This window comes from Coregonus lavaretus (genome assembly GCF_964263955.1).
Source record: "Coregonus lavaretus genome assembly, chromosome: 12".
NCBI lineage: Eukaryota > Metazoa > Chordata > Actinopteri > Salmoniformes > Salmonidae > Coregonus > Coregonus lavaretus.
The window spans coordinates 16691248-16714344 of NC_139999.1; the positions used below are offsets into that span (position 1 = coordinate 16691248).

At 45.0% G+C, this 23097-nt stretch overlaps 1 pseudogene across 1 annotated transcript in view; it reads left to right on the forward strand.

Annotated features, from left to right (window-relative positions):
• LOC311138344 (protein SHQ1 homolog) overlaps positions 1-23097 on the forward strand; it is a 55772-nt pseudogene that overhangs the window by 7723 nt on the left and 24952 nt on the right. The window contains exons 3-7 of the transcript in view: positions 6083-6179; positions 6569-6732; positions 11826-11936; positions 12060-12157; positions 22414-22571. The product of the transcript in view is annotated as a protein SHQ1 homolog (transcript). The remainder of the gene's footprint in view (positions 1-6082; positions 6180-6568; positions 6733-11825; positions 11937-12059; positions 12158-22413; positions 22572-23097) is intronic.

The following is a 23097-nucleotide window of genomic DNA, read 5'->3' on the forward strand; positions in this document are numbered from 1 at the left end:
CAGCTTGGTTTGAAGAAATCAACTGTGGGAGCAATTATTAGGAAATGGAAGACATACAAGACCACTGATAATCTCCCTCGATCTGGGGCTCCACGCAAGATCTCACCCCGTGGGGTCAAAATGATCACAAGAACGGTGAGCAAAAATCCCAGAACCACACGGGGGGACCTAGTGAATGACCTGCAGAGAGCTGGGACCAAAGTAACAAAGCCTAGCATCAGTAACACACTACGCCGCCAGGGACTCAAATCCTGCAGTGCCAGACATGTCCCCCTGCTTAAGCCAGTACATGTCCAGGCCCGTCTGAAGTTTGCTAGAGTGCATTTGGATGATCCAGAAGAGGATTGGGAGAATGTCATATGGTCAGATGAAACCAAAATAGAACTTTTTGGTAAAAACTCAACTCGTCGTGTTTGGAGGACAAAGGATGCTGAGTTGCATCCAAAGAACACCATACCTACTGTGAAGCATGGGGGTGGAAACATCATGCTTTGGGGCTGTTTTTCTGCAAAGGGACCAGGACGACAGATCCGTGTAAAGGAAAGAATGAATGGGGCCATGTATCGTGAGATTTTGAGTGAAAACCTCCTTCCATCAGCAAGGGCATTGAAGATGAAACGTGGCTGGGTCTTTCAGCATGACAATGATCCCAAACACACCGCCCGGGCAATGAAGGAGTGGCTTCGTAAGAAGCATTTCAAGGTCCTGGAGTGGCCTAGCCAGTCTCCAGATCTCAACCCCATAGAAAATCTTTGGAGGGAGTTGAAAGTCCGTGTTGCCCAGCGACAGCCCCAAAACATCACTGCTCTAGAGGAGATCTGCATGGAGGAATGGACCAAAATACCAGCAACAGTGTGTGAAAACCTTGTGAAGACTTACAGAAAACATTTGACCTGTGTCATTGCCAACAAAGGGTATATAACAAAGTATTGAAAAACTTTTGTTATTGACCAAATACTTATTTTCCACCATAATTTGCAAATAAATTCATTAAAAATTTTGTCTGTCATAGTTGACGTGTACCTATGATGAAAATTACAGGCCTCTCTCATCTTTTTAAGTGGGAGAACTTGCACAATTGGTGGCTGACTAAATACTTTTTTCCCCTACAGTGGGGAGAACAAGTATTTGATACACTGCCGATTTTGCAGGTTTTCCTACATACAAAGCATGTAGAGGTCTGTAATTTTTATCATAGGTACCCTTCAACTGTGAGAGACGGAATCTAAAACAAAAATCCAGAAAATCACATTGTATGATTTTTAAGTAATTAATTTGCATTTTATTGTATGACATAAGTATTTGATACATCAGAAAAGCAGAACTTAATATTTGGTACAGAAACCTTTGTTTGCAATTACAGAGATCATACATTTCCTGTAGGTCTTGACCAGGTTTGCACACACTGCAGCAGGGATTTTGGCCCACTCCTCCATACAGACCTTCTCCAGATCCTTCAGGTTTCGGGGCTGTCGCTGGGCAATACAGACTTTCAGCTCTCTCCAAAGATGTTCTATTGGGTTCATGTCTGGAGACTGGCTAGGCCACTCCAGGACCTTGATATGCTTCTTACGGAGCCACTCCTTAGTTGCCCTGGCTGTGTGTTTCGGGTCGTTGTCATGCTGGAAGAGCCAGCCACGACCCATCTTCAATGCTCTTACTGATGGAAGGAGGTTGTTGGCAAAGATCTCGCGATACATGGCCCCATCCATCCTCCCCTCAATACGGTGCAGTCGTCCTGTCCCCTTTGCAGAAAAGCATCCCCAAAGAATGATGTTTCCACCTCCATGCTTCCGAATGCATAGTGTATATATAATATTTTTAATAATATTTTTTGGAGTGGCGGCAACGATTTAGCTGCTAAATGAATATAGGGGAAAAACGGATAATGCAGTATTCACCCTTTCATTAAAAAGCAATGTGACCCTATCATTGTCAGTGCGTTTGACCTCCTTGTAATCAGATCTGCTTTACATGTGATTAGGAGGATGTTCTCTTTTCTCACTAGACTGCGGTTAGTACTACAGCTAGTCAGAGATACTCTAGCAGGACCCGGAGTCGTGGGGCTGATAGCAGTGTCACGATCGTCTGAAGGAGCGGACCAATACGCAGCGCGTGGAGTGAACATGATGACTTTATTATTTAAAGCAACCACGAAGAAAACAACAAATGACGATACGTGAAGTTCAAATACTGATACAGACTAACAGCAACACGGAAACAATAACCCACAAAACAAAGGAGAAAACACACAGAATATATATGGCTCCCAATCAGAGATAACGAGCCGACAGCTGACACTCGTTACCTCCGATTGGGAGTCATAGACCAATCACCATAGACACAAACAAAACGAAACTCACCCATCCCCAACACCACCAAATGAAATACACCCAAACACAAGAAAATGAACAACCCTGGCTCAATTATAAAGTCCATAGAGCCAGAGTGTCACAGTACCCCCCCCTAAAGGTGCGAACTCCGGGCGCACCAACATCAGGACTAGGGGAGGGTCTGGGTGGGCGTCTGTCCACGGTGGCGGCTCTGGCCCCGGTCGTGATCCCCACCCCACCACAGTCACAACCTGCTTCGGTAGCCTCCTCCCAATGACCACCCTCCAACTAACCCCACCTAGACTAAGGGGCAACACCGGACTAAGGGGCAGCATCGGCCTAAGGGGCAGCACCGGGATAAGGGGCAGCACCGGGATAAGGGGCAGCACCGGGACAAGGGGCAGCACCGGGCTAAGGGGCAGCACCGGACTAAGGGGCAGCACCGGACTACGGGGCAGCACCGGGCTAAGGGACAGTACCTGACTAAGGGGCAGCACCGGACTAAGGGGCAGTACCAGGCTGAATGGCGGATCCCGGCTGGTCGGCTCTGGCGGATCCCGGCTGGACGGCTCTGGCGGATCCCGGCTGGACGGCTCTGGCGGATCCCGGCTGGACGGCTCTGGCGGATCCCGGCTGGACGGCTCTGGCGGATCCCGGTTGGACGGCTCTGGCGGATCCAGGCTGGACGGCTCTGGCGGATCCCGGCTGGACGGCTCTGGCGGATCCCGGCTGGACGGCTCTGGCGGATCCCGGTTGGACGGCTCTGGCGGATCCCGGCTGGACGGCTCTGGCGGATCCCGGCGGGACGGCTCTGGCGGATCCAGGCTGGACGGCTCTGGCGGATCCTGGCGGGACGGCTCTGGCGGATCCAGGCTGGACGGCTCTGGCGGATCCTGGCTGGACGGCTCTGGCGGATCCTGGCTGGACGGCTCTGGCGGATCCTGGCTGGACAGCTCTGGCGGATCCTTGCTGGACGGCTCTGGCGGATCCTGGCTAGACGGCTCTGGCGGATCCTGGCTGGACGGCTCTGGCGGATCCTGGCTGGACGGCTCTGGCGGATCCTGGCTGGACGGCTCTGGCGGATCCTGGCTGGACGGCCCTGGCGGATCCTGGCTGGACGGCTCTGGCGGATCCTGGCTGGACGGCTCTGGCGGATCCTGGCTGGACAGCTCTGGCGGATCCTTGCTGGACGGCTCTGGCGGATCCTGGCTAGACGGCTCTGGCGGATCCTGGCTGGACGGCTCTGGCGGATCCTGGCTGGACGGCTCTGGCGGATCCTGGCTGGACGGCTCTGGCGGATCCTGGCTGGACAGCTCTGGCGGATCCTGGCTGGACAGCTCTGGCGGATCCTTGCTGGACGGCTCTGGCGGATCCTGGCTAGACGGCTCTGGCGGATCCTGGCTGGACGGATCTGGCTGCTCATGGCTGGCTGACGGATCTGGCTGCTCATGGCTGGCTGACGGATCTGGCTGCTCATGGCTGGCTGACGGATCTGGCTGCTCATGGCTGGCTGACGGATCTGGCTGCTCATGGCTGGCAGATGGTGCTGGCTGGGCGGCTGGCGGTGGAGGCGGACCCCAGCCTCGGATTGCAGTCATCACCTCCAGCAGGGCGGCTCCCATCTGCAGGAGCTGCTCTTGCTGGTCCCGAACCTGAGCTTCCAGTCTAGTATGGGCTGCGTCGGCTCCTGCTGATTCCATAGCAGGTGTATGATTCTGTCTGGCGGAAGGCTCTAGCGGCTCCGATCTGGCGGACGGCTCTGAAGGCTCATTACCGACGGGCGGTTTATGCAGCGCTTGGCAGACGGGCAGTTCAGACGCCCTAGGGCAGACGGGCAGTTCCGGCGCCGTTGGGCAGACGGCAGACTCTGGCCGGCTGGCGACGCACATCGTGGACCTGGTGCGTGGAGTAGGAACAGGCCGGTCCATACCGGGAACACACACCACTGGCCTTAACTGGGGATCAGGAACGGGCCGGACCGGACTGGTAACACACTTCAGTCTCTCATGCCGTGCCACAACACCTTCCCTCCTTCTACTCGCCAATGGCTCCCGTACTCCGTTAGCCTTCTCTCCTTTTCTCCCTGTGGCAGCCTCCTGCTGCCCAGCTGCCCAAGCCATGTGCCCCCCCCAAAAAATTTATTGGGGTTGCCTCTCTTCCACGGGCTTCCAGCCTCGCCTTCGCGCTGCCTCCTCGTACCACCTCCTCTCGGCTTTGGCTGCCTCCAGCTCTTCACGAGGGCGGTGATATTCCTCCGGTTGTGCCCAAGGACCCTTTCCAGCCCGAATCTCCTCCCATGTCCAAAAATCCTTAGGAGGCGTCCATAACTCCTGTGTAGGTAGGTCCTGTTGCCGCTTGTTACGCTGCTTGGTCCTTTTGTGGTGGGTTATTCTGTCACAATCGTCTGAAGGAGCGGACCAATACGCAGCGCGTGGAGTGAACATGATGACTTTATTATTTAAAGCAACCACGAAGAAAACAACAAATGACGATACGTGAAGTTCAAATACTGATACAGACTAACAGCAACACGGAAACAATAACCCACAAAACAAAGGAGAAAACACACAGAATATATATGGCTCCCAATCAGAGATAACGAGCCGACAGCTGACACTCGTTACCTCCGATTGGGAGTCATAGACCAATCACCATAGACACAAACAAAACGAAACTCACCCATCCCCAACACCACCAAATGAAATACACCCAAACACAAGAAAATGAACAACCCTGGCTCAATTATAAAGTCCATAGAGCCAGAGTGTCACAAGCAGTCAGTGGGATTGATCCCTGGGGCTCTTTAAGACTTACTCAAGTCAGTCAGTCACCCAGGCTTAATCGCTGGCTATGCTATTAGATATGAAGGACAATTTGAGCTGTCTGTGATGTAATAATGAATGCCTCCTACAGGCCTACTTAGTGACACATGGCCTTTTATGTTTTATTCATTTATTTTATTTACCAACTCATTCTCGTGAGGCTACTTTGATTCAAAGTGTTTATCACTAGTGTAAGCGGCAAAGCAATTTTATCAGTTAGGAATGGAACACTCCTATCTCTCTTTAATGAGTTTCATTTCAAATGATCTCTTAATTATGTTGGGTTGGTGGAGTGTTAGTCTTATCTACACTTACACCTCATTGGCCCTCGATCAGCGATGTCCTGTTTGACAAACTGTCTAAATAAGCCACTAACTGCTGCTAATAAAGCTTCTCTAATGGGTATCCCCGTTTGCACTCGTAATTAGTAATCATTAAGATGCCTCTTTTGGAGCCCACAGTCAAGGCAATTAGCCAACTAGCATAAAGCATTTTAAAGATAAATACTCCAAAGTGTTGAAAGTTTTATGAGTTCTTTAAAATGTTTAAAATTATCTCCTTGTCTAGACGTGAAGGAATGGTCACATATTTTATAGATTGTGTAGTCTTTCTCTTTTAATTGCTCTTTTGAGAGAACCAAACTTCTGCTTTAGACTGGATAGGTGTCTGTTCTGCAGAGATTCAATTATGCATTTATCATTAACATTTATTGTACTACAGTACATGTAAGGAGCCGTATCTAATTGATTAACAGAAATGATCTGATGCTTCAGGACAGTTTAGAGGAAGACAATTCTATCCCATTTGCTTCCACATTGTCTACATCTATACATCTTGTACAGCTAAACATTCTATTGTTGTATTTTTTAAATCGCAGATCTCTGCTGCCGCTTGTTTCACCTGCTCTCTCTGTGATGTGTCTCCAAGGAGACTGCAGGGGAGCACTTTCAAGGGCTCCAGATGCTGACCAGTCTCCTGGCTCCCAACGGCTCCCACTCACCCAAGCCTCTGGTGGTAGACCTGGGTATGTTGAAGAGTATCCTGGCCCCAGTTTGTCAAAAGTATCTATCTGAATTTCTCCTATCGGATAGGATTAAATGCATAGAAATAGAATTAACAGAACAGACAAATCATTGACTTGAATGGGGACTCCTGTTCTATTCATTCTAATTCTATGCATTTAATCTTATCCAATAGGCGAAATCCAGATAGATAACTTTAGAAAAACTGGGCCCTGGTTGAAGAGACTGAGATGTTAGATTAGATTAATGTAGCAGTATGTGGTTGGAAGCCTTATTGATGTAAGGACTGAGGACAGAAACCCCCACTGGATTTTGTCATTGGTGATTTTAGTAATACGATTTGGCTGAATGGTTTGGTTTCTCATCAAGACATTGATGCTTTACATTACAGAGGCGTGCAGTGGGAGTATGAAAGGTGAGGAAAATGATGATGAAGACAATTTTGACTGGCAGATTGAGCAGCAGGTGTACATGGAGACCTCTGAGGAGCAGCTGAAAGAACTGCAGAAGTATGGCTTTGGGAATCAGAGGTCCGGAGTGTTCACTAGACTGCAGGTAAGGTCATTGGCTTGTATGAATAATGTATATGTAACAAAATAGTTGGAGTATGTGAGTATGTGCGTGTGTGCTTGTCTGGCATCTGTTGTGGGGGGGTGGGGATGTTGTGGGGGAGGGGGGGGTATGGGATGGACCACGGGAATTATTTGCTAGGATAATAATTGCTTGTCAATGAATTAAATGTAATACAATGGCAATCCGGGTTATATGTTAGAATCCTACGCGTGAACTGCCGACATTATTACGCATATTAATTGATAATGATGGAAAATAGGATATGCATGATTTTTTAAAAATAGTTATATAGATATATAGAGAGGTGAAAGCATTGGAAATGCTTTTGGCGGTTAATCTGCTTCTGTTTTGTGGGTGGCACTGTGTGCTGTTTTCGATGGATTGGTCCTGGCCTCTCGGGGCCTTAGGGATCCGGAGGGACGTGGGTGGGATGCTGATCACTGGGATAACGGCTCAACTTGGGATGGGGAGGGGCTTTAGCAGGGGAATTAGTGGAAAACAATTGAAGGGTTACTCCGTAGCAATGCAAATATCACGGTACAGCTATATGGACACTCAATCATTACGGTATTTTTTATTGGTACATTTACAAACATATATAATGATAAATAGACTTGAAACTTGTATCTCATTATGGTGTATGGTGAAATAAGTATAGCCAGTTATAATTGTAATGGCTTAGCTGATAATAACAAAAGAAGAACAATATTTACATGGCTCAAAGAGAAGGAATATAATATCTATTGTATACAGGAAACTCATTCAACAATTCGAGATGAAGTAGCGTGGAAAAAAGAATGGGGGGGGGAAATATACTTCTCCCATGGGCAAAGAAATTCAAAAGGGGTGATGATATTAATTAATAGTAATTTCGATCCGAATGTGCAAATTGTCCAAATAGATACGCAAGGTAGATGGATTATTTTAAATATGTTATTGGACCATAAACAGATATGGCTCATTAACTTTTACGGACCAAATAATGATGATCCACAATTCTTTGACAATATATATAATAAATGATCAACCCTGCAAGCAATTCAAGACAATATTATTATGGTGGGGGATTATAATACTGTTTTAAATAGCTCAATGGACCGTAAAGGAAATCACACCACAAACAATCACCCACATGCTCTTAAGGAAATTGTGAATGTCATGGATACATTAGAACTAGTAGATACAGTGGGGAGAACAAGTATTTGATACACTGCCGATTTTGCAGGTTTTCCTACTTACAAAGCATGTAGAGGTCTGTAATTTTTATCATAGGTACACTTCAACTGTGAGAGACGGAATCTAAATCAAACATCCAGAAAATCACATTGTATGATTTTTAAGTACTTAATTTGCATTTTATTGCATGACATAAGTATTTGATCACCTACCAACCAGTAAGAATTCCGGCTCTCACAGACCTGTTAGTTTTTCTTTAAGAAGCCCTCCTGTTCTCCACTCATTTCCTGTATTAACTTCACCTGTTTGAACTTGTTACCTGTATGAAAGACACCTGTCCACACACTCAATCAAACAGACTCCAACCTCTCCACAATGGACAAGACCAGAGAGCTGTGTAAGGACATCAGGGATAAAATTGTAGACCTGCACAAGGCTGGGATGGGCTACAGGACAATAGGCAAGCAGCTTGGTGAGAAGGCAACAACTGTTGGCGCAATTATTAGAAAATGGAAGAAGTTCAAGATGACGGTCAATCACCCTCGGTCTGGGGCTCCATGCAAGATCTCACCTTGTGGGGCATCAATGATCATGAGGAAGGTGAGGGATCAGTCCAGAACTACACGGCAGGACCTGGTCAATGACCTGAAGAGAGCTGGGACCACAGTCTCAAAGAAAACTATTAGTAACACACTACGCCATCATGGATTAAAATCCTGCAGCACACGCAAGGTCCCCCTGCTCAAGCCAGTGCATGTCCAGCCCCGTCTGAAGTTTGCCAATGACCATCTGGATGATCCAGAGGAGGAATGGGAGAAGGTCATGTGGTCTGATGAGACAAAAATAGAGCTTTTTGGTCTAAACTCCACTCACCGTGTTTGGAGGAAGAAGAAGGATGAGTACAACCCCAAGAACACCATCCCAACTGTGAAGCATGGAGGTGGAAACATCATTCTTTGGGGATGCTTTTCTGCAAAGGGGACAGGACGACTGCACCGTATTGAGGGGAGGATGGATGGGGCCATGTATCGCAAGATCTTGGCCAACAACCTCCTTCCCTCAGTAAGAGCGTTGAAGATGGGTCATGGCTGGGTCTTCCAGCATGACAACGACCCGAAACACACAGTCAGGGCAACTAAGGTGTGGCTCCGTAAGAAGCATCTCAAGGTCCTGGAGTGGCCTAGCCAGTCTCCAGACCTGAACCCAATAGAAAATCTTTGGAGGGAGCTGAAAGTCCGTATTGCCCAGCAACAGCCCCGAAACCTGAAGGATCTGGAGAAGGTCTGTATGGAGGAGTGGGCCAAAATGCAAATTAATTACAAAACAATCATACAATGTGATTTTCTGGATTTTTGTTTTAGATTCCGTCTCTCACAGTTGAAGTGTACCTATGATAAAAATTACAGACCTCTACATGCTTTGTAAGTAGGAAAACCTGCAAAATCGGCAGTGTATCAAATACTTGTTCTCCCCACTGCATATGGAGGCTTAAATATACTGATCTAGTGAGATATACATGGCGGAGACTGAATCAAGCTAGTCGTCTTGACTTCTTTCTTATCTCATTCTCGTTGGCACCAAAAGTTTTTTTTAAAGTGTTGATAAGGGACAGAATGCGTTCGGACCATCATATAATAGGCAAATACATTACTCTTACTGAATTTCCACGTGGGCGAGGATATTGGAAATGTAATCAAAGCCTATTGGATGATAATTTATTTATAATTAGAACAAATGAATTTATAACTGACTTTTTCCAACATAACATAGGTACAGCGAATCCCCTTATTGTATGGGACACCTTTAAATGTGCCTTTAGAGGCCATGCAATTCAGTACTCATCTTGAAAACAAAAGCAATTTAGGTCAAAAGAGTTTATACTAAGAAAGGAAATAGAAAGTCTAACAGAACAGATAGATGGCAATAACAACTGTAACATAGAGGCTCAGAATAAATTAGAGGAAAAACAAAAAGAAATGGAGAAACTTATTCAAGAAAGATCAAGTGTAATATATTACAAAAATAAAGCGAACTGGATGGAATATGGGGAAAAATGCACAAAATTCCTTTTTAAGCTTCAACATAGGAATGCTACCAAAAAGAACTTAATGAAACTGGTTACAATTGACGGAGTCACCCATAATTCACCAAATTTCAGTTGCCTCCATCTCCTCTAACTGAAGCTAATTGTAGAGATTTTTTTTCTATTGATAATGTCAAATCAACAGCCACACAGAAAGACTCATGTGAAGGTGAAATTACAGAGGAGGAACTTCTGGATGCAATTAAAGACTTTAAGTCTGGGAAAACTCCAGGGTTGGATGGCATACCAGTAGAGGTATACCAAACCTTTGTTCTTGGGGTTGTACTCATCCTTCTTCTTCCTCCAAACACGGCGAGTGGAGTTTAGACCAAAAAGCTATATTTTTGTCTCATCAGACCACATGACCTTCTCCCATTCCTCCTCTGGATCATCCAGATGGTCATTGGCAAACTTCAGACGGGCCTGGACATGCGCTGGCTTGAGCAGGGGGACCTTGCGTGCGCTGCAGGATTTTAATCCATGACGGCGTAGTGTGTTACTAATGGTTATCTTTGAGACTGTGGTCCCAGCTCTCTTCAGGTCATTGACCAGGTCCTGCCATGTAGTTCTGGGCTGATCCCTCACCTTCCTCATGATTATTGATGCCCCACGAGGTGAGATCTTGCATGGAGCCCTAGACCGAGGGTGATTGACCGTCATCTTGAACTTCTTCCATTTTCTAATAATTGCGCCAACAGTTGTTGCCTTCTCACCAACTGCTTGCCTATTGTCCTGTAGCCCATCCCAGCCTTGTGCAGGTCTACAATTTTATACCTGATGTCCTTACACAGCTCTCTGGTCTTGGCCATTGTGGAGAGGTTGGAGTCTGTTTGATTGAGTGTGTGGACAGGTGTCTTTTATACAGGTAACGAGTTCAAACAGGTGCAGTTAATACAGGTAATGAGTGGAGAACAGGAGGGCTTCTTAAAGAAAAACTAACAGGTCTGTGAGAGACGGAATTCTTACTGGTTGGTAGGTGATCAAATACTTATGTCATGCAATAAAATCCAAATTAATTACTTAAAAATCATACAATGTGATTTTCTGGATTTTTGTTTTAGATTCCGTCTCTCACAGTTGAAGTGTACCTATGATGTAGAAGCAAACCGGATGGACATCATGAAAATGATCGGAGAGGTTGAGAGTAGAAGAAGTTCAGGGGCAAAAAAATATATATATATATATATATATATATATATATATATATATATATATATATATATATATATATATATATATATATAATTATTGTAAAATGAACTGTGTCCATAAGGTGTAGATAGTAAGTATAGACCGGAAGTAGAGGCCTGGGCATTGTTGTTCACTAATTTACTCCAAGTAGGGAAAGGATGGCAGGGTTGAAAAGTAATAAATGGGAGTATATATATAAAAAACATGGGGGATTGGAAGTGATGCAGACAATTACATTGATAGAAGATACAATCTATCTGCAATATTAAGCTGATCCATCCCCCCAGAAAAATAAATAATAATAGATAAATAAAAAATAGTTTTACAAAAAACAAAAATGTAAAACAAAGTTACTTTGGGACAAAAATTATTAGATATATTTTTTAATAATACATTTTAAAGGTAATTGGCTTGGCAATACTGCACTGAGTCACTCTGTGCTTCTTGAAGACAATGACTAGAAATGAGTATGGAATGGTGTCCTTTGAAATCACTGCTAGTAGGTTTAGAATGTGATTGGTATAGTTCACATAAGAAAGGCCAGGAGTTCTTCCTGATCATATGAGCAGGAAAACATAACATCAAGTACAGCATGTGAAGATCTAATGTAGGATTGTCCAATCAGGAGGAGCTGAGTGATGTCATCAATGTCCGAAACCCAGATAGGACCACAGCGTCAGAGAGGAGACGGGTTAAGGCTAGACGCCGATGGGTTATTCTGCCATGACCATTACCTGTGAGTCATCCAAAGAATACTACCCCATAATTTAGTCATTGTATGACATTTAACAACTGCACGGATGATATAAGTTTTATTACATTATAATCTGTCATGACACCGACCGTTTTGTCTCTGTGGTGCTGACCTGTTTGAAGACGAGAAGATCCAGGGTCAGCTGAAGTTCTGCCGATGGTGGTCTGGTCTGAGCCCAGACTCCACCCAGCAGGGAGAGGCAGGTGAGCTCATCCTCCCACTCTCCTCAACAAGCACTGTGTAAAGGGATAGTTCATCCCCAAATCATGTGCTACCACTTTACATTAATTTGCTGTTATATCTGTAGTATTATGCTTTAATTAATGTAGTAACCTATAGTTGTAACTCAGCTCGGACAAAGTCAGATTCCCACCAGCAGGTGGTGTAAAAATACAGACAACAAAGAAGGAACTTGACATGATAAATGTACGTTAATGTATACATAATTAGTACTATTTAAACATTGTATATTCATTATTCTAAATAGTTTTTCTGGGTACTGTCAGTTGTGAGGTTGTGGTTTCACAGTAGGTGATAACATTTCACTGGATTGATGATGAGATTGACATTAAGACTACAGAGTTGGTTTTGTAAAGGTCATTTGGAAATGTGTCCCTGTGGTATTGGTTCATTTGGATGCCTTTGTTTCTAGAATGTAGTCTGTCTAGAACAGATCATAATTTCATTTCTCAACTGTTAGAGCTTTCCTTAAAATGTAGATTTCAACACAATTACCATTTTCTTTCCAGCCATCCCCCCATCCAGACTTGTATCTATTGCCAGGGAAGGAGTGTTGTGACATACAGTACCAGTCAAAAGTTTGGACACACCTACTCATTCAAGGGTTATTCTTTATTTTTACATTTTTTTACATTGTAGAATAATAGTGAAGACATCACAACTATGAAATAACACATATAGAATCATGTAGTAACCAAAAAAGTGTTAAACAAATCAAAATATATTTTATATTTGAGATTCTTCAAATAGCCACCCTTTGCCTTGATGACAGCTTTGCACACTCTTGCCATTATCTCAACCAGTTTCATGAGGTAGTCACCTGGAATGCATTTCAATTAACAGGTGTGCCTTCTGAAAAGTTAATTTGTGGAATTTCTTTCCTTCTTAATGCGTTTGAGCCAATCAGTTGTGTTGTGACAACGTAGGGTGAGTATACAGAAGATAGCCCTATTTGGTAAAAGAACAAGTCCATGTTATGGCAAGAACAGCTCAAATAAGCAAAGAGAAACGACAGTTCATCATTACTTTAAGACATGAAGGTCAGTCAATACGGAACATTTAAAGAACTTTGAAAGTTTCTTCAAGTGCAGTCGCAAAAACCATCAAGCACTATGATGAAACTGTCTCTCATGAGGACCGCAACAGGAATGGAAGACCCAGAGTTACCTCTGCTGCAGAGTATAAGTTCATTGGAGCTACCTGCTTCAGAAATTGCAGCCCAAATAAATGCTTCAGAGTTCAAGTCACAGACACATCTCAACATCAACTGTTCAGAGGGGACTGTGTGAATCAGGCCTTCATGGTCGAATTGCTGCAAAGAAACCACTACTAAAGGACACCAATAATAAGAAGAGACCTGCTTGGGCCAAGAAACATGAGCAATGGAAATTAGACCGGTGGAAATGTGTCCTTTGGTCTGGAGTCCAAATTTGAGATGTATTATTCCAACCGCCGTGTCTTTGTGAGACGTGGTGTGGGTGAACTGATGATCTCCGCATGTGTATTTCCCACCGTAAAGCATGGAAGAGGAGGTGTTATGGTGTGGGGGTGTTTTGCTGGTGACACTGTCTGTGATTTGTTTAGAATTCAAGGCACACTTAACCAGCATGGCTACCACAGCATTCTTCAGCTATACGCCATCCTGTCTGGTTTGGGCTTAGTGGGAATATCATTTGTTTTTCAACAGGACAATGACCCAACACACCTCCAGGCTGTGTAAGGGCTATTTTACTAAGATGGAGTGCTGCATCAGATGACCTGGCCCCCACAATCCCCCGACCTCAACCCAATTGAGATGGTTTGGGATGAGTCGGACTGCAGAGTGAAGGAAAAGAAGCCAACAAGTGCTCAGCATACAGTGGGGAGAACAAGTATTTGATACACTGCCGATTTTGCAGGTTTCCCTACTTACAAAGCATGTAGAGGTCTGTAATTTTGATCATAGGTACACTTCAACTGTGAGAGGCGGAATCTAAAAAAATCCAGAAAATCACATTGTATGATTTTTAAGTAATTAATTTGCATTGTATTGCATGACATAAGCATTTGATACATCAGAAAAGCAGAACTTAATATTTGGTACAGAAACCTTTGTTTGCAATTACAGAGATCATACGTTTCCTGTAGGTCTTGACCAGGTTTGCACACACTGCAGCAGGGATTTTGGCCCACTCCTCCATACAGACCTGCTCCTGATCCTTCAGGTTTCGGGGCTGTCGCTGGGCAATACGGACTTTCAGCTCCCTCCAAAGATTTTCTATTGGGTTCAGGTCTGGAGACTGGCTAGGCCACTCCAGGACCTTGAGATGCTTCTTACGGAGCCACTCCTTTGTTGACCTGGCTGTGTGTTTCGGGTCGTTGTCATGCTGGAAGACCCAGCCACGATCCATCTTCAATGCTCTTACTGACGAAAGGAGGTTGTTGGCCAAGATCTCGCGATACATGGCCCCATCCATCCTCCCCTCAATACGGTGCAGTCGTCCTGTTCCCTTTATAGAAAAGCATCCCCAAAGAATGATGTTTCCACCTCCATGCTTCACGGTTGGGATGGTGTTCTTGGGGATGTACTCATCCTTCTTCTTCCTCCAAACACGGCAAGTGGAGTTTAGACCAAAAAACTATATTTTTGTCTCATCAGACCACATGACCTTCTCCCATTCCTCCTCTGGATCATCCAGATGGTCATTGGCAAACTTCAGACGGGCCTGGACATGCGCTGGCTTGAGCAGGGGGACCTTGCGTGCGCTGCAGGATTTTAATCCATGACGGCGTTGTCAAAGTGCGACGTGAATGCGGTAGGCGAAGTCAAACGCAGGACACCGAGCTACTGGAAACATACTTTTACTAACAAAGTAACCAGAGTACAAAACAACCTCCAAACAGGGAGGAGAATACCCGCACAATAGCAACTGCCGAAAATGACGAGAACAATCACACACAACACACAATGAACGACAGAGGGTTATATAGGGAATACAATACAACATAATAGGAAACAGGTGTACACAATCAAGACAAAACAGGTCAAACACAGAAACATAGATCGGTAGCAGCTAGTACTCCGGGGACGACGAACGCCGAAGCCTGCCCGAGCAAGGAGGAGGAGCAGTCTCGGCTGATTCCGTGACAGGCGTAGTGTGTTACTAATGGTTATCTTTGAGACTGTGGTCCCAGCTCTCTTCAGGTCATTGACCAGGTCCTGCCGTGTAGTTCTGGGCTGATCCCTCACCTTCCTCATGATCATTGATGCCCCACGAGGTGAGATCTTGCATGGAGCACCAGACCGAGGGTGATTGACCGTCATCTTGAACTTCTTCCATTTTCTAATAATTGCGCCAACAGTTGTTGCCTTCTCACCAAGCTGCTTGCCTATTGTCCTGTAGCCCATCCCAGCCTTGTGCAGGTCTACAATTGTATCCCTGATGTCCTTACACAGCTCTCTGGTCTTGGCCATTGTGGAGAGGTTGGAGTCTGTTTGATTGAGTGTGTGGACAGGTGTCTTTTATACAGGTAACGAGTTCAAACAGGTGCAGTTACTACAGGTAATGAGTGGAGAACAGGAGGGCTTCTTAAAGAAAAACTAACAGGTCTGTGAGAGCCGGAATTCTTACTGGTTGGTAGGTGATCAAATACTTATGTCATGCAATAAAATGCAAATTAATTACTTAAAAATCATACAATGTGATTTCTGGATTTTTGTTTTAGTCTCTCACAGTTGAAGTGTACCTATGATAAAAATTACAGACCTCTACATGCTTTTTAAGTAGGAAAACCTGCAAAATCGGCAGTGTATCAAATACTTGTTCTCCCCACTGTATGTGGGAACTCCTTCAAGACTGCTGGTAAAGCATTCCAGGTGAAACTGGTTGAGAGAATGCCAAGAGTGTTCAAAGCTGTCATCAAGGCAAAGGGTGGCTATTTGAAAAACCCTTTAATGAGTAGGTGTGTCTAAACGTTTGACTGGTACTGTAGGTCGAGTGGGAATCTGGCAAATAGTATATACAGTGCCTTGCAAAACTATTCATCCCCCTTGGCGTTTTTTCCTATTTTGTTGCATTACAACCTGTAATTTAATTTGATTTTTATTTGGATTTCATGTAATGGACATACACAAAATAGTCCAAATTGGTGAAGTGAAATGAAAAAAATAACTGAAAAGTGGTGCGTGCATATGTATTCACCCCCTTTGCTAAAAAGCCCCTAAATAAGATCCGATGCAACCAATTACCTTCAGAAGTCACATAATTAGTTAAATAAAGTCCACCTGTGTGCAATCTAAGTGTCACATGATCTCAGTATATATACACCTCTTCAGAAAGGCCCTAGAGTCTGCAACACCACCAAGCAAGCGGCACCATGAAGACCAAGGAGCTCTCCAAACAGGTCAGGGACAAAGTTGTGGAGAAGTACAGATCAGGGTTGGGTTATAAAAAAATATCTGAAACTTTGAACATCCCAAAGAGCACAATTAAATCCATTATTAAAAAATGGAAATAATATGGCACCACAACAAACCTGCCAAGAGAGGGCCTCCCATCAAAGCTCACGGACCAGGCAAGGAGGGCATTAATCAGAGAGGCAACAAAGAGACCAAAGATAATCCTGAAGGAGCTGCAAAGCTCCAAAGCGGAGATTAGAGTATCTGTCAATAGGACCACTTGAAGCCGTACACTCCACAGAGCTGGGCTTTACGGAAGAGTGGCCAGAAAAAAGCCATTGCTTAAAGAAAAAAATAAGCAAACATGTTTGGTGTTCTTCAAAAGCCATGTGGGAGACTCCCCAAACATATGGAAGAAGGGGCACTGGTCAGATGAGACTAAAAGTGAGCTTTTTGGCCATCAAGGAAAACGCTATGTCTGGCGCAAACCCAACACCTCTCATTACCCCGAGAACACCATCCCCACAGTGAAGCATGGTGGTGGCAGCATGCTGTGGGATGTATTTCATCGGCAGGGACTGGGAAACTGGTCAGACTTGAAGGAATGATGGATGGCGCTAAATACAGGGAAATTCTTGAGGGAAACCTGTTTCAGTCTTCCAGAGATTTGAGACTGGGACGGAGGTTCACCTTCCAGCAGGACAATGACCCTAAGCATACTGCTAAAGCAACACTCAAGTGGTTTAAGGGGAAACATTTAAATGTCTTGGAATGGCCTAGTCAAAGCCCAGACCTCAATCCAATTGAGAATCTGTGGTATGACTTAAATATTGCTGTACACCAGTGGAACCCATCCAACTTGAAGATGCTGGAGCAGTTTTGCCTTGAAGAATGGGCAAAAATCCTAGTGGCTACATGTGCCAAGCTTATAGAGACATACCCCAAGAGACTTGCAGCTGTAATTGCTACAAAGTATTGATGTTGGGGGGGGTGAATAGTTTGCACTTTCAAGTTTTCTGTTTTCTGGTCTTATTTCTTGTTTGTTTCACCCCAAAAAATATTTTGCATCTTCAAAGTGGTAGGCATGTTGTGTAAATCAAATGATACAAAACCCCAAAAAATCAATTTTAATTCCAGGTTGTAAGGCAACAAAAAATAGGACAAATGCCAAGGGGGGTGAATACTTTCGCAAGCCACTGTATCACCATTGCCTCACTTTCCCACAAATCCTCTTTCTCTTTATTCTTTCTCTGTCAGTCCGTGACATATGAAATCGATGAGTCATTTAAAAGGTGTAATCCACGGCTGGCTGGATGGCTGGCTGGCTGGGCCCCCCAGGTTTGTTTGTTTTTTCTTCTCTCTCAGATGAGAGCGATAAGGGTGTATGGAGCCTCACTGCTCCACTGTGAGACAATTCAATTATGCCATCCAGCTCTCCTAACAGCCTGCTAATTCCTCTGCTCCTACCGCCTCAAACACATGGCCCGTAGCCACAGTTTATGTTAGTGCAGGATGTCGTACGGTACACTCGGGAAAGGATTTAGATAAAAACAGATAGCATTATGACAGGAGGGTGCGTTGGGTTGAGAGTGCCAGGATCCCTGTCTCTGCCTAGTGCTGGAGACATCACACACTGACCAACAGCCATCAGTCAATACTACGCAGCACTGATACACAGCCCATTAGCGGCAGGCAGGAGGAATCCAGCCCTCTAAAGAACATTACTTTTCCCTGCAGCTCTGTGGACTCCCTCTTCTCATTCTGCATTCTGAGATAGAGCACTCAGCCGGAGCCCTGGTGCAGATAAATGGGCCAAATTAAACTTAATGACTTGACTGACAGCTGGAAGAGCTTCAGCCTTCCCTTGCCTGTCGAGAAGAGTGTTGGTCAGCAAATGTTGCTGTTTCCAGTAAAATGTTGATACCATGCCTATGATTTTAAATATTTGATCATATATCATGTGGGAAGGCTAAATTATTATGCTTTCACATTTCTGCCACCGTCTCTTATGACTGAAAAGAGCTTCTGGATATCAGGACAGCGATTACTCACCTCGTACGGGACGAAGGATTTACTTCAGACATCCGACAAGGCACAAATCCCGTCATTGCAGGAGAAAGAGACAGAGATATCGGGGAAGTAGGTCGGGGTGCCTTGTAAGGATCCGACGGCAAGTGGGTAATCTGCCTCTACCATCATTCCTATTAGCCAACGTACAATCATTGGATAATAAAATAGACGAGCAATGATCACGAATATCCTACCAACGGGCCATTAAAAACTCTAATATCTTATGTTTCACAGAGTCGTGGCTAAATGATGACATGGATAACATACAGTTGGCGGGTTTACGCTGCATCGGCAAGACAGAACATCCACCTCCGGTAAGACAAGGGGTGGCAGTCTGTGTATATTTGTAAACAACAGCTGGTGCACGAAATCTAATATTAAGAAAGTCTCAAGGTTTTGCTCGCCTGAGGTACTTCATGATAAGCTGTAGACCACACTATGTACCAAGAGAGTTTTCATCTATATTTTTCGTAGCTGTCTATTTACCACCAATGCTGGCACTAAGACGGCACTCAATGAGCTATATAAGGCCATAAGCAAACAGGAAAACGCTCATCCAGAGGCGGCACTCCTAGTGGCCGGGGACTTTAATGCAGGGAAACTTAAATCAATTTTACCTAATTTCTACCAGCATGTTAAATGTGCAACCAGAGGGGGAAAAAACTCTAGACCACCTTTACTCCACACACAGAGACGCGTACAAAGCTCTCCCTCGCCCTCTGACCATAATTCTATCCTCTGAAATTCCTGCTTACAGGGCTGTGTGGTGCCAGGATAACAACCTCTCCCTCAATGTGATCAAGACAAAGGAGATGATTGTGGACTACAGGAAAATGAGTACCGAGCACACCCCCATTCTCATCGACAGGGCTGTAGTGGAGCAGGTTGAGAGCTTCAAGTTCCTTGGTGTCCACATCACCAACAAACTATCATGGTCCAAACACACCAAGACAGTCGTGAAGAGTGCACGACAAAGCCTATTCCCCCTCAGGAGACTGAAATTATTTGGCATGGGTCCTCAGATCCTGAAAAGATTCTACAGCTGCACCATCGAGAGCATCCTGACAAGTTGCATCACTGCCTGGTATGGCAACTGCTCTGCCTCCGACCACAAGGCACTACAGAGGGTAGTGCGTACGGCCCAGTACATCACTGCTGCCAAGTTTCCTGCCATCCAGGACCTTTATACCAGGCGGTGTCAGATGAAGGCCCTAAAACTTGTCAGACTCCAGCCACCCTAGTCATAGACTGTTCTCTCTGCTACTGCACGGCAAGCGGTACCGGAGTGCCAAGTCTAGGTCCAAAAGGCTTCTTAACAGCTTCTACCCCCAAGCCATACGACACCTGAACAGCTAATCAAATGGCTACCCGGACTATTTGCATTGTCCCTCCACCCACCCCCTCTTTTACGCTGCTGCCACTCTCTGTTTATTATCACATTTTACACTTTAGTCATTTAGCAGACGCCCTTATCCAGAGCGACTTACAGTTAGTGAGTGCATACATAAAAAAAAAAAAAATGGTTCATACTATTATCTATGCATAGTCACTTTAACTCTACCTACATGTACATATTACCTCAATTACCTTGACTATCCTGTGCCCCCGCACATTGACTCTGTACCGGTACATCATGTATATAGCCTCGCTACTGTTATTTTACTGCTGCTCTTTAATTATTTGTTATTTCTTTTTCTTTCTTATTTTTTCCTTATCTATTTTTTTACTCCACACTTATTTTTCTTAAAACTGTATTGTTGGTTAAGGGCTTGTAAGTAAGCATTTCAGTGTAAGGTCTACACCTGTTGTATTCGGCACATGTGATAAATAACATTTGATTTGATTTGATTGGATTTTGGCCTTCTTCAGCTTTTTTCCCTCCCTCACCTCCCCTAAGACAAAGATATACAGGTAACTGCCAAAATAAAGGAAACGCCAACATAAAGTGTCTTAATAGGGCGTTGGGCCGCAATGAGCCAGAACAACTTCGATGCACCTTGGCAAATATTCTACAAGTGTCTGTAACTGTATTGGAGGTATGTGACACCATTCTTCCATGAGAAATGTGTTGTTTTGTTGACTGTGGTGGAAAACGCTGTCTCAGGTGCCGGTCCAGAATCTCCCAAAAGTGTTCTGTTGGGTTGAGATCTGGTGACAGAGACAGCCATGGCATATGGTTTACATTGTTTTCATGCTCATCAAACTATTCAGTGACCACTCGTGCCTTGTGGATGGGGGCATTGTCATCCTATTGGGGCATAGCCATGGTAGCCAAAATAATGGCCAAAATAATGGCCTGTCCAGCATTTTTACACATGACCCTAAGCATGATGGGATATTAATTGCTTAATTAACTCAGGAACCACACCTGTGTGGAAGCACCTGCTTTCATTATACTTTGTATGCCTCATTTGAGTAATGAGACAGTTACCTGTATGTCAGCTGACAGATGGGTGTAGACACTAGTGCTAATGAAGTAGAACCCCCCCACCCTGGGCCTGTGTACCCCCTCTCTCTCCCCTGTGTCGAGGCCAGAGCACTGACAGGCCACAGCTGTCCACTGTGTCCAAATGAACTGAGTGGCCAGGGCTGATCGGACATGACAGCCCTGTCTCGACCTGCAGCACTTCTTATGGCTGGTTTGACATGCCAGTGGCAGTCTGTGATTCATCACTATATTCATTGCATTGACTAGCAGGTTCACTGCAGAAAATTTAAATCTCAAACAATTGCATTTTCAATAAAACTTCAAGCGCTGATGTTTGAATATAAGGCAATCGACATAAGCTGAATTAAAGTTTCTGAGGACCCTGTGTGCCCCACATTGTTCTGAACCACCAAAGTCATACGTCAAAAGCTCCTCAGTGATGTAGAGTTGTATATGAGGTCATTTCCAGCCTCCTGCACAATTAATGGAGGCATATTTACTCCATGTCACTGGCACCATCTGGACTTGGGGCTAGGGCCACATTACGGGGCAGACTGCTCAGAAGACTGCTCAGAAGACTGGAGGAACTATGTCACAAATTAATCTCCATTCATCTGACCCCACCCTCCCTCCCCCTCACACTTGATTGGCTAGGATCAAAGTTGAGATTAGTTAGTGCCGTGGAGATTGGATACAATTGAATGGAAGATCTAATGGGACATATGATGTCTCTTGGATGGATGGTGAGGGGGAGGTGTGTGTGCGTGTGCTCTGCTTGGCCAGGCTGGGATGCTGCAGATGCACTGGCGAGGGACTCCGGTACCGTCTGCAGGGATCTAAGCCCTGACGTAATGCAGCAGGAATCCAGTTGCCAGCAGAGCCAAGAGCCCAGTGCAGCCAAGAGGATCATTTGAAACTGCTGCTGCGGTGTGTGTGTCTGTGTGTGTGTGCGCGCGCGCGCGCTGGCCCACACACCAGCGCCCCTCTCACATCAGGAGCTCAGCATAGGGGCTGTCCCCCCTCCCCACTTGCACCCCACTCAACAGGCAAAGGGAAGGATTGTTTTCAGCTGTTCCATAAGCTGCAGAGAAAGTGCTGACTTTTCAGCATGGTTTTCAGCACTGAAAGTTGCAGATAAAACTTTACCAATGTAATTTGGGTCGAAGGGTATCTTGATCAGTTACTGAGGAAGACACTCATTAGGGACTTGATTCTCTCCAAATGAACTGACAACATAGTAGTGTTTTCCTCCCACACTACAGACCTTCCAAATGAATGCATTTGTAAAACAGGTCAGGATGATTAGGCCTGTGTAAAACCCAGTTTGGACTGTTGTTTTGCAGCAGTGTCCTTCACTGATGATGAGAAGGAGCAACTGAGGAAGTTCACCAACCGTTCCTACTTCCTGGACAAGAAGGCCTGTGTCATGGTGTGGCTCAGCCTGGTGGACATCATCCTAGCATACTGCTACAAAGTGTGCACTACAGAGGGAGAGCACAACGTGAATCAACGACCGACAAGAGATCGTCACATTGCAGTTGGCCTTGAGTGGCAGATCTCTACATCCTCCACCATGTCAAAGCTTTAACATGGGCTTACACCAATATCCTGTAGGGATCTTGAGAGCTCAATGTTGTCTTAATGTCACTAACCCCTACTACATGGAACTCCCAGTCCTTTGCAGCACAAATGGAGGTGGAAGTAAGAGAGTAAAGGTCTACTATGAGAGATTGTCTGGTGAGACCATAGATGTCATGTTCACATATTAATGTGTTTATATACATCATTGGGTCAGACCCAGAGCTGTAATTCTTACTACTGCCTTGAAGACATACTTTAGACAGCTACCTGTGAAGTCATCTGTGAATGTTATATTAACATCTGGGGTGTTATGGCCAGATACTCCATAGACATTCTGGAACAAAGTCTGCTTTTCCGGAGTTGTGTTCGTCTAATGTAAAGGATCTATAATGGACACTGGGAACTGAGTGTTTAAGAGTGTGTGACCTGGACCTGCCTGTTCTTGA